The sequence below is a fragment of the Pelmatolapia mariae genome, linkage group LG3_W, assembly GCF_036321145.2.
Source record: "Pelmatolapia mariae isolate MD_Pm_ZW linkage group LG3_W, Pm_UMD_F_2, whole genome shotgun sequence".
In the NCBI taxonomy this organism is placed as follows: domain Eukaryota; kingdom Metazoa; phylum Chordata; class Actinopteri; order Cichliformes; family Cichlidae; genus Pelmatolapia; species Pelmatolapia mariae.
This window is the reverse complement of record NC_086229.1, coordinates 2,941,745-2,953,326: the sequence shown is the minus strand read 5'-3', so window position 1 is coordinate 2,953,326 and position 11,582 is coordinate 2,941,745.

Here is an 11,582-nt window from a genome sequence, read left to right as displayed (position 1 = left end):
ACCATGATGCCGCCCTGGGCAACCGCCCGTGTCGCCCGTATGTAAAACCCCTACTGGTCGTTCCCAAAGTAAACCAAGCACCCAGTGAAAGTGAAAGTACGAGAGTTCAAAGAAAGCTGAGCGATGAGACACTCTATGATTCATTACGCCACCTCCATCCACCTACCTGCTTACATGTGCTTTATAAGAACAATCACAAACATTAGAGATGTTTACAAAGGCATTTTTAAACTTGCTAAAGGTCACATTTGTGATGGACTGACATAAAATCTGTTCCCAGTGCTTCACATATAAATTCTTACAGGCTGTTAAAGGCTACAGGAGACTCAAAGGAGCTCTTGTTTTACAGTCTGCTCTAACTCAGTGAATAAAAACTATTCATTCATAATAAATGCTGCTCAGAACAATTTTTAAAGTAACATTTAAAAAGTTAACCAGAGTAAACAAGATTAATTAAACTAACTAATATTTTATTAATGAGTTGTACTCATGTACTGATGTAATGATTGTTAAAATAGTTGGTTTAGTGAATTTTTTTCATATTTTTCTAATAAAGATCATCAGATGCTGATGGAGGACTATGAAAGCAAACCTCTGTGATTTGAAACTCTTTTGGTACACGAAAACCTCGGATATGTTATTTATTGATTTACTTGTAGTACTTAACAGAGCTATGGTAAATATTTGACACTTCAGTCCTTTGTAATCACAGCTCTTCTGCCTCTGGACATCATCAAGTGGAATTAAGACACAGAAACATGATGAAAAGCAGCTTTGATAAAGGAGCAGACACACACAAATTAATGAAAAACCACAGAGAACTAGACACTGATGCTAATACAGGAGTGATGCACTGCTGGTTACACAGCAGAGGAGATGATAGAGGATCAACCTCACTGACATCTGTCTCATTGTTCTGTTTTCAGATTACCCTTTGGAGATGGTGGAGGTGACACAGGAGGAGACGTCTGTCCTGCTGCCTTTTATAATAGCAAAAGATGAACATGTTCCTCAGGACGTCAAAGTGGAGTGGAAACACCAAAACATGACGGTCCATGTGTATCAGAGCAATGAACACCAGCATCGCTTACAGGACCAGTATCACAGAGACCGCACAGAGATGAATGAAGATCCTCTGAGAAATAAAAATTTCAGTCTGAAACTGAAAGACCCCCAACTTAGTGACCATGGTGGCTACACCTGCACCGTCTACAACAAGGATGGATACATCCTGTTACACAAAGTAGTCTCATTAAATGTCACAGGTGAGAAAAGCAGCTGTTTGTGCAGCCTCACACATCAACACACAAGCAGTTCAGCTCCAACTCAGAGAAACACTGAAAACAGGATGAAGAGCTGCTGGTTACACAGCAGAGGACATGATGGAGGATCAACCTCACTGATGTCTGTCTGTTTCATGTTCTGCTGTCAGTTTTCCAGGCAGAGATGGTGGAGGTGACAGAGGTGGAGGAGTCGGTCCTTCTGCCCTTTAAAACCACAGCTGACCTTCAGGACGTCACAGTGCAGTGGACACACAAGAACATGAAGGTCTGTGTGTATCCAAGCTGGAGAGAACAACCAGACACACAGGAGCAGGATTACAGATGTCGCACTGAGATGAATGAAGATCCACTGACAACTAAAGACCTCAGTCTGACCCTGAAAGACCTCCACCTCACTGACAGTGGAGTCTACACCTGCACCATCTACAGCAAGGATGGACACATGCTGCTACAGAAAGTAGTGACTCTCAGTGTCAGAGGTGAGTGTAACATCTGTTTGTCCACATTAAGAGAAAACATGAGCGAAGAGCTGCTGGTTATAAAGCAGAGACAAAAACTCAGCTAAAGAGTAAACAAACAGCTGTTTGCAGAAAGTGCTTAGCGTGTCCACTATCCACTGACACTGAATCCTCACAGAAAAGCATTTCAGCTCCAAGTTTAACATTTCATCTGTTTTATCATTAAGATAATGTTTTCTTACTTCAGTTATTTATTTATTAATTTATTTACTGCTACAAACTGAGATGATCAAACACTGTCAGTAAAACCTGCCATAAACACTGTCATAACACAGAGTCAGTCTGATATCAGTCTGCAACTGATCAGAGTCAAGTTGGCAATTGCATTCAGTCTGTTTGCGATAATACAGCAGTTAACTTTGATAAAGCCTCAAAATTACATATCTGTTGTTGTCTGCATAGACAGCAATTCACATTTAACACAAACTCAACACACACAAGCTCTGGACATCAGTTTAGTCACCACAAGTGACCACTGAGCCATTAGCTTTCTCTGAATTATGACGTAGCTTTGTCAAGCTCAATGTGTCCAGAGTGGGACGACTTTTCAGCTGAGTTGATTTAAAGCAGGTTTTCTCAGTTAATGTTATTTCAGGATGGTGGTGTATGAGATAAGCTCTCTTGTTTATAGTATTAACAGAGTATTTTGGTTCATAAAATACTAATATTATTGGTATTATATTATATTGAGTTTTTCCCCAACCCCTGTAAGGATGATTGCAACCTAAGGTTGAAGGGGCGGTATATTATAAACAATTAAGTTTCATCAAACGACAGTAACCCCTCTGTGAATCTCTATCTAATTATGATAGAGGGCTGTGGGGTTTTGTCCTGAGTGAGGGACCAGAGAAAGAGCGATTCAAAAATCCCCATGAGTGAAAAATCTAGGGAACAGTTTAAACTGCCCAGGAAAGGGTTACCGGGCCTCCACCCTGAAGCCAATCTTTGGAAGGCTGCCTGTGGGTGAGTGCCTAGTTTGGTGGGCCCCTGCACCATCGGGTTGGGAAACAGATCCTGACTGTGATCATTTTTCTATATCTTTAACAACCCTCTTACAGGTGAAATGATAAAATCATGGAAAAGGTTACTTGTGTTTATTTTTTTCAGTGTTACTTCCTCACACTGACACAGAATAATAGGAATAATTTAAAATCATTATTCTCACATACGAATTCATGAACAATGAGCCCCTGTGTTATCTTAAAGATCTCATAGTTACGTTATCCTAACAGAGTGTGTTACTCTCATACTGAATGCTTATTTGTGGTTCATAGAGTTCTTAAAGTCGAACGGGAGACTTTGGACCATTTTCTATGGAACCAGGATTCAGAAGACACACATTGTCTCTACTTTTAAGAGTCGTTAAAATTTCCTTTTTTGTCAAAATTCATACTTAGGGCTGTGAGTTGTGAGTATGATCCATGCAGTGCAGCAGAGAGATGGTGGCTTCTGCTGCCTCTGTGTTCTGATAAGAACCACAAACACTTTATGTAGGCAGAATCATTGTTCCTATGTGGATAACCCTGTGAGAGATTTATAAAGGTCCAAGTGGGTCCAACAAGTGGTAAACAGGCCAGTACAAGAACTCACATATAAAACCACACAGTCTCCTCTGGTCCATCTGTCAGCTCTGTACAGTATAATATTTGGTCGTGTGATTTTAAGGGTTTAATTTTAGTGTTCAGAGAGTTTGAGAGTGTAGTTATTTCTGTTTGGAGGTCAAACTGTGTTCTGAGTGAAGCAGCTGGACATTTATGAAACATCCTGATCAGATGCTGAACCACCTCAGCCGTCCCCTTACAGCCTCTCTGAGCTGCTGAAACCTTCTCTGCTCATTAAATGAGAGAGAATTAAATTGTGAAACAGATGGATGAAGCTTCAGAGTCACTTTGATCTTTCTCACATTTTAAACTGTAAATGTCCCCAGAATGAGCTGGAGGTCATCTCTCAATGAAGCCAACAAAACCACATCATCTGCAACAAGACATGAGATCCTGACACCACCAAACCCAACACCCTCCACCCCTCACTGCACCTAGAAACTCTATCCATAAAAGTGATGAACACAGTCAGTCACAAAGTCAAACAGCAACCAGGAAGAAGTCTGACTGATTACCAGCAGAAAGCTGCACAGCTGTTTGTGCAGCCTCTCACATCAACACACAAGCAGTTCAGCTCCAAGTCAGAGAAACACTGAAAACAGGAGCTGCTGGTTACACAGCAGAGGACAGGAAGGAGGATCAACCTCACTGATGTCTGTCTGTGTTCATGTTCTGCTGTCAGTTCTGCAGGTGGAGATGGTGGAGGTGACCCAGGGGGAAAAGTCTGTCCTTCTGCCCTTCAGAATCAAAGACGACCTGCCTGTGGATGTAACTCTGCTGTGGAGACATGAGAATGTGACGGTCCACACGTATCAGAGAGGCCAGAGTCAGCCTGACATACAAGGGCGCACTGAGATGAACAACGACCCACTGACAACTAAAGACCTCAGTCTGACCCTGAAAGACCTCCACCTCACTGACAGTGGAGTCTACACCTGCACCGTCTACAACAAGGATGGACACATGCTGCTACGGAAATCAGTGACTCTCAGTGTCAGAGGTGAGTGTTACAGCTGTTTGTCCACCGTCCAAAATAGGTATAGATTTATAAGTAACAAAACAGAATTTAGAGACTAAAACTAAGAGTTCACGTAATAAAAGTTAAACAAAAACTAAACATTTACACACAATGAAAACAAAAGTGAAAGAAGCAAAGCAACTCTGGAAACTCACAGAAACTAAACTGAATTCAAAAGAAAAGGCCAACACTAAATAAAAACAATGAAAGTATCAAACTATAATAACTGTAGATGATGGAGGATCACCTTCAATGACATCTGTCTGTCTGTCTCATATTCTCCTCTCAGTTCCTGAGGTTCAGATGGTGGAAACAGTTAAAGGGGTTCAGTCTGTCCTGCTGCCATTTACAACTGATATCAAGCTTCAGGACGTCACAGTGGAGTGGAAACATGAAGACAGGAAAGTTCCACAAGGACGAGCAGAGATGAAGAAAGACCCACTGACAACTGGAGACCTCAGTCTGACCCTGAAAGACCTCCACCTCACTGACAGTGGAGTCTACACCTGCACCGTCTACAACAAGGATGGACACATGCTGCTACAGAAAGCAGTGACTCTCAGTGTCAAAGGTGAGAGTAACATCTGTTTGTCCACATTACAAATCCTCAGTGAAAAAGATCCAATCAAACAGCCTGGGATGCATCATGGGAATGTGACATATGTAGAATCAGTGCAGGTTTGCTGTATGTGAGTTGAGCCGTACAGTGCAGGAGAGAGAGGGTGACTAATGCCTCTGTTTTACAGTCCATGATTGTATAGAAGCTGTTCCAGAGTCAGCTCATGTTCACATATTTATGAAGTCTTACACTGGAAAGTCTGCTGTTGATCTCAGTAATGAACGGGGTTTCCTCATTCCCTGTACACAGACTGGCAGATGTTGATATAAGAAGATGACGTGGTGCTCTGTAGGAAAACAGAACAAGTCCACCATCAGAGCAGACTGTTTTCTCAGTTTGATATGTAGGACTGTGTCACAGTCTAATGTTTATTAATTCCAATATAAATGGTACATGGCCTCTATTTGTATAGCGCTTTACTCAGTCCCTAAGGACCCCAAAGCACTTTACACTACATTCAGTCATTCACACACAGGTGACGGGAAGCTACATTGTAGCCACAGCTGTCCTGGGGCGCACTGACAGAGGCAAGGCTGCCGGACACTGGCGCCACCGGGCCCTCTGACCACCACCAGTAGGCAAACATGGGGTTTGTATCTTGCCCAAAGATATTTGGGATGCAGCCAGGAGGTAGCCTGGGATTGAACCACAGACCTTCTGATTGGTGGCGGACCTGCTCTACCACCTGAGCTACAGCCACCCCTATATGTATACATTTTAAATTGATAGCTCTTTGTGCTCTTTCAGTTTGAGCTTGTTTTATATTTAATGTTGAAGTTATGGCACAAATAACCAGAGAGCTCTAAATGAAGAGAGGATTTGAATCTTTCTTAGGCTGTTTTAGAGGAAAGTCAAATAGGGGAACATATAACGTCTAAAAGAAAATTGAAAACCATAACTAGCGGAACATGGAACTTGGAAATACACTGGGCTGAAAGAAATAGAAGAAATACAGCAGAAGTACATGAAGAAAATTCACTGAGAAGTAGAGTTGATGTTTTGACCAGGACTGAGAGAAATCAGCACTATATATACACACAGAGAAGGGTAATCAGGGGAGTAGAGACAGTTGGGAAAATGAGACACAGATGTAAAAGAACAGATAATAAGATGAGGGAAGTAAAACTCACAGTAAAGAGCAAGGGATGAATAACTATCCAATAAAGCAGGAAGTGAGAAGTGATAACTAAACATGGAAATGCAGACACACAAAAAATGGAACAAGAAACACTGAGAGAAAAACTAAACTCTAATACAACCCAGAACTAAGAAGTAGACTAAAAACACTTAAGAAAAGTACAATTATAAAACATAAACACTAAAAACACACAAATGAAGAACCAAACAGAATATTTAAATAAAAACTTTACAAATGACATGACTGCTAAAAGACTTAAAAACCCTAGGTCAAACAGCTCAAGGCCATGACAAAGATAGACTAACAATCACAAAATTAGGGAAGCATTTCCAACTAATGAAGAAGCCAAAATTATTACTGGCTCATGTAATGAGAGAGAAGAGTCTGATGGTGCACAACATTGTGGGGATGAGGGCTTTGAAGATCCATCTTCTAGTAGCTCATTGGTCCCCAAATCTTATACTCAGTCCTTTAACCGGTACAAGATTTGGATCTATCAAAGGAAGTGTCTGATTTTGTGGGTCTGGCCTCAGTCAGAAAATCTCCTGGCTCCAGGAAGTTCAGACCTGACGTCTCTACAATGAGTCATCTAGATGTAAAGGATGTTGTCTCTCTGACTATGTTCTCCTCTGTTTTCTCTTTAGAGTACCAGCTGGAGATGGTGGAGGTGACACAGGGGAAGGAGTTTGTCCTGCTGCCCTTTCAAATCAAAGAAGGCTTCACCCAGGATGTCAAAGTGGAGTGGAAACACAAAAACAAGATGGTCCATGAGTATCAGATTGGTAAAGACCAGTGTCACTTAAAGGGCCAAGATCAGAAACAGCGCACTGAGATGAAGAAAGACCCACTGAACACTAAAGACCTCAGTCTGACCCTGAAAGACCTCCACCTCACTGACAGTGGAGTCTACACCTGCACCGTCTACAACAAGGATGGACACATGCTGCTACAGAAATCAGTGACTCTCAGTGTCAGAGGTGAGTGTTACAGCTGTTTGTCCACCGTCCAAAATAGGTATAGATTTATAAGTAACAAAACAGAATTTAGAGACTAAAACTAAGAGTTCACGTAATAAAAGTTAAACAAAAACTAAACATTTACACACAATCAAAACAAAAGTGAAAGGAGCAAACCCACTCTGGAAACTCACAGAAACTAAACTGAATTCAAAAGAAAAGGCCAACACTAAATAAAAACAATGAAATATCAAACTATAATAACTGTAGATGATGGAGGATCACCTTCACTGACATCTGTCTGTCTGTCTCATATTCTCCTCTCAGTTCCTGAGGTTCAGATGGTGGAAACAGTCAAAGGGGTTCAGTCTGTCCTGCTGCCATTTACAACTGATATCAAGCTTCAGGACGTCACAGTGGAGTGGAAACATGAAGACAAGAAAGTTCCACAAGGACGAGCAGAGATGAAGAAAGACCCACTGAGAACTGGAGACCTCAGTCTGACCCTGAAAGACCTCCACCTCACTGACAGTGGAGTCTACACCTGCACCGTCTACAACAAGGATGGACACATGCTGCTACAGAAATCAGTGACTCTCAGTGTCAGAGGTGAGAGTAACATCTGTTTGTCCACATTACAAATCCTCAATGAAAAAGATCCAATCAAACAGCCTGTGATGCATCATGGGAATGTGACATATGTAGAATCAGTGCAGGTTTGCTGTATGTGAGTTGAGCCGTACAGTGCAGGAGAGAGAGGGTGGCACCTGCCTCTGTTTTACAGTCCATGATTGTATAGAAGCTGTTCCAGAGTCAGCTCATGTTCACATATTTATGAAGTCTTACACTGGAAAGTCTGCTGTTGATCTCAGTAAATGAATGGGGTTTCCTCATTCCCTGTACACAGACTGGCAGATGTTGATATAAGAAGATGACGTGGTGCTCTGTAGGAAAACAGAACAAGTCCACCATCAAAGCAGACTGTTTTCTCAGTTTGATATGTAGGATTGTGTCACAGTCTAATGTTTATTACTTCCAATATATTTTAAATTGATAGCTCTTTGTGCTCTTTCAGTTTGAGCTTGTTTTATATTTAATGTTGAAGTTATGGCACAAATAACCAGAGAGCTCAAAATGAAGAGAGGATTTGAATCTTTGTTAGGCTGTTTTAGAGGAAAGTCAAATAGGGGAACATATAACGTCTAAAAGAAAATTGAAAACCATAACTAGCGGAACATGGAACTTGGAAATACACTGGGCTGAAAGAAATAGAAGAAATACAGCAGAAGTACATGAAGAAAATTCACTGAGAAGTAGAGTTGATGTTTTGACCAGGACTGAAAGAAATCAGCACTATATATACACACAGAGAAGGGTAATCAGGGGAGTAGAGACAGTTGGGAAAATGAGACACAGATGTAAAAGAACAGATAATAAGATGAGGGAAGTAAAACTCACAGTAAAGAGCAAGGGATGAATAACTATCCAATAAAGCAGGAAGTGAGAAGTGATAACTAAACATGGAAATGCAGACACACAAAAAATGGAACAAGAAACACTGAGAGAAAAACTAAACTCTAATACAACCCAGAACTAAGAAGTAGACTAAAAACACTTAAGAAAAGTACAATTATAAAACATAAATGTAATGTATGTTTGCACTGATTGCCGATCACGCTTCAACTGAGTCGTTCTCGGTCAGAAGGAATGGCACTCCACAGTGACGTAGTTCGAATAACTTTAATAAGGAGGTGGCAGATGACATCAACAGGATGTATAGCGTTGGTGGGGAGGCGATTGCCTTACAGTATTCACATGCAGGTAAAGGGAGTGTGAGTGTGTATATGAGGGTGTGTGTGGTCATCTGTAAACAGAAAGAACAAACATTTGTATTAACCACTATGGATAGCAATGTACCCCTTCTGCAGTACTGTGGGTTTCCAGCGTAATGTTATACAATCTGCCATAACCTCATGGCCACTAGATGGCACCCTAAGACCATAAATGAATTTCTAGCTGGTATATACATTGGCAAACAGGACCTCTACAGATTACAACGATTCAGATAATAAACACAGTAAATAGTTACATCCACCTCCAACCACAATGCTTGACAGTAAGTCGTATATGAATGAAAATGAGATATCAGCTGCAACCAAGGCTGCCTGTAGTAGGCCAAAAAAAACGCAGCTTAGCGATAGCAACGGGACTAGCTTCTTACGTAGCAAATTACACAGATAAAGTCAAACAAGCATCACTCTCATCTTATAATACTCACATGATAAGCACGCACACAGGGTTAACTAACACAGGAATGCAAGTAAAAACGTTAATCCTCCGACACACCTCTCATCTGTGCAGAACTGCGCTGAACACGTTCCCAACCAGAAGTACAGATACCGAGGTGCATCATGGGTAACGTAGTCTAAACCAGTTACAGTGAACAAGCGGACTTTTAACAGCCACCCCTGTATTTGTATGCAAATACACTCATGCTAAAGTCATTCTATTTTGAGACAGTGTCATTTGAGTCCTCAGGAACTTTGGGAAGTTCCACCAGCTTAGTGACCGGGCGAACATAGGTACTGTCTTTAACTTTGACCTCGGCAGCTCGAACAATACCATCAATCCCTGGGAAAACTTTGGAAATGGTACCCACAGGCCAAAGGCCTCTAGGCAGATTAAAGTCCACAATCATAACAGTTTGTCCCACAGCCATGTTGTCAGTGGACTTCCTCCATTTCTGTCGGAGCTGCAGTCCTGGGAGGTAGTTCTGTATGAACCGCTTCCAGAGGTGGTCGCTGATGACCTGACTGTGTCTCCATCTTCTGTTCGAAAGAGTGCCTGAGGGGACGTAAACTGCCTGGGGCAGTGCCGAATTCAATTCAATTCAATTCAATTCAATTTTATTTATATAGCGCCAAATCACAACAAAAGTCGCCTCAAGGCGCTTTATATTGTACTGTAGATAGCACAATAATAAATACAGAGAAAAACCCAACAATCATATGACCCCCTATGAGCAAGCACTTTGGCAACAGTGGGAAGGAAAAAATCCCTTTTAACAGGAAGAAACCTCCGGCAGAACCAGGCTCAGGGAGGGGCGGCCATCTGCTGCGACCGGTTGGGGTGAAAGAAGGAAAACAGGATGAAAGACATGCTGTGGAGGAGAGACAGAAATTAATAACAGATATGATTCGATGCAGAGAGGTCTATTAACACATAGTGAGTGAGAAAGGTGACTGGAAAGGAAAAACTCAATGCATCATGGGAATCCCCGGCAGCCTACATCTATTGCAGCATAACTAAGGGAGGATTCAGGGTCACCTGGTCCAGCCCTAACTATATGCTTTAGCAAAAAGGAAAGTTTTAAGCCTAATCTTGAAAGTAGAGATAGTGTCTGTCTCCCGAATCCAAACTGGAAGCTGGTTCCACAGAAGAGGGGCCTGCAAACTGAAGGCTCTGCCTCCCATTCTACTTTTAAATACCCTAGGAACAACAAGTAGGCCTGCAGAGCGAGAGCAAAGTGCTCTAATAGGGTGATATGGTACTACAAGGTCATTAAGATAAGATGGGGCCTGATTATTTAAGACCTTGTAAGTGAGGAGCAGGATTTTGAATTCAATTCTGGATTTAACAGGAAGCCAATGAAGGGAAGCCAAAACAGGAGAAATATGCTCTCTCTTCCTAGTCCCTGTCAGGACTCTTGCTGCAGCATTTTGGATTAGCTGAAGACTTTTCAGCGAGTTTTTAGGACATCCTGATAATAATGAATTACAGTAGTCCAGCCTGGAAGTAATGAATGCATGAACTAGTTTTTCAGCGTCACTCTGAGACAGGATATTTCTAATTTTAGAGATGTTGCGCAAATGGAAGAAAGCAGTCTTACATATTTGTTTAATATTAGCGTTGAAGGATATGTCCTGGTCAAAAATGACTCCAAGGTTCCTCACAGCATTACTGGAGGCCAAGGTAATGCAATCCAGAGTAAGAATCTGGTTAGATACCATATTTCTAAGATTTTCAGGGCCAAGTACAATAACCTCAGTTTTATCTGAATTAAGAAGCAGAAAGTTAGCGGCCATCCAGGTCTTTATGTCTTTAAGACATTCCTGCAGTTTAACTAATTGGTGTGTGTTACCTGGCTTCATGGATAAATAGAGCTGCGTGTCATCTGCATAGCAGTGAAAATTTATGCTATGTCTTCTAATGATGCTGCCTAAGGGAAGCATGTATAATGTAAATAGAATTGGTCCTAGCACCGAACCCTGAGGAACACCATAATAGACCTTAGTGTGTGAAGAGGACTCTTCATTTACTTGAACAAATTGGAGTCTATTAGATAGATATGATACAAACCACTGCAGCGCAGTACCTGTAATACCTACAGCATGTTCTAATCGCTCTAATAGGATATTATGATCAACGGTATCAAACGCAGCACTAAGG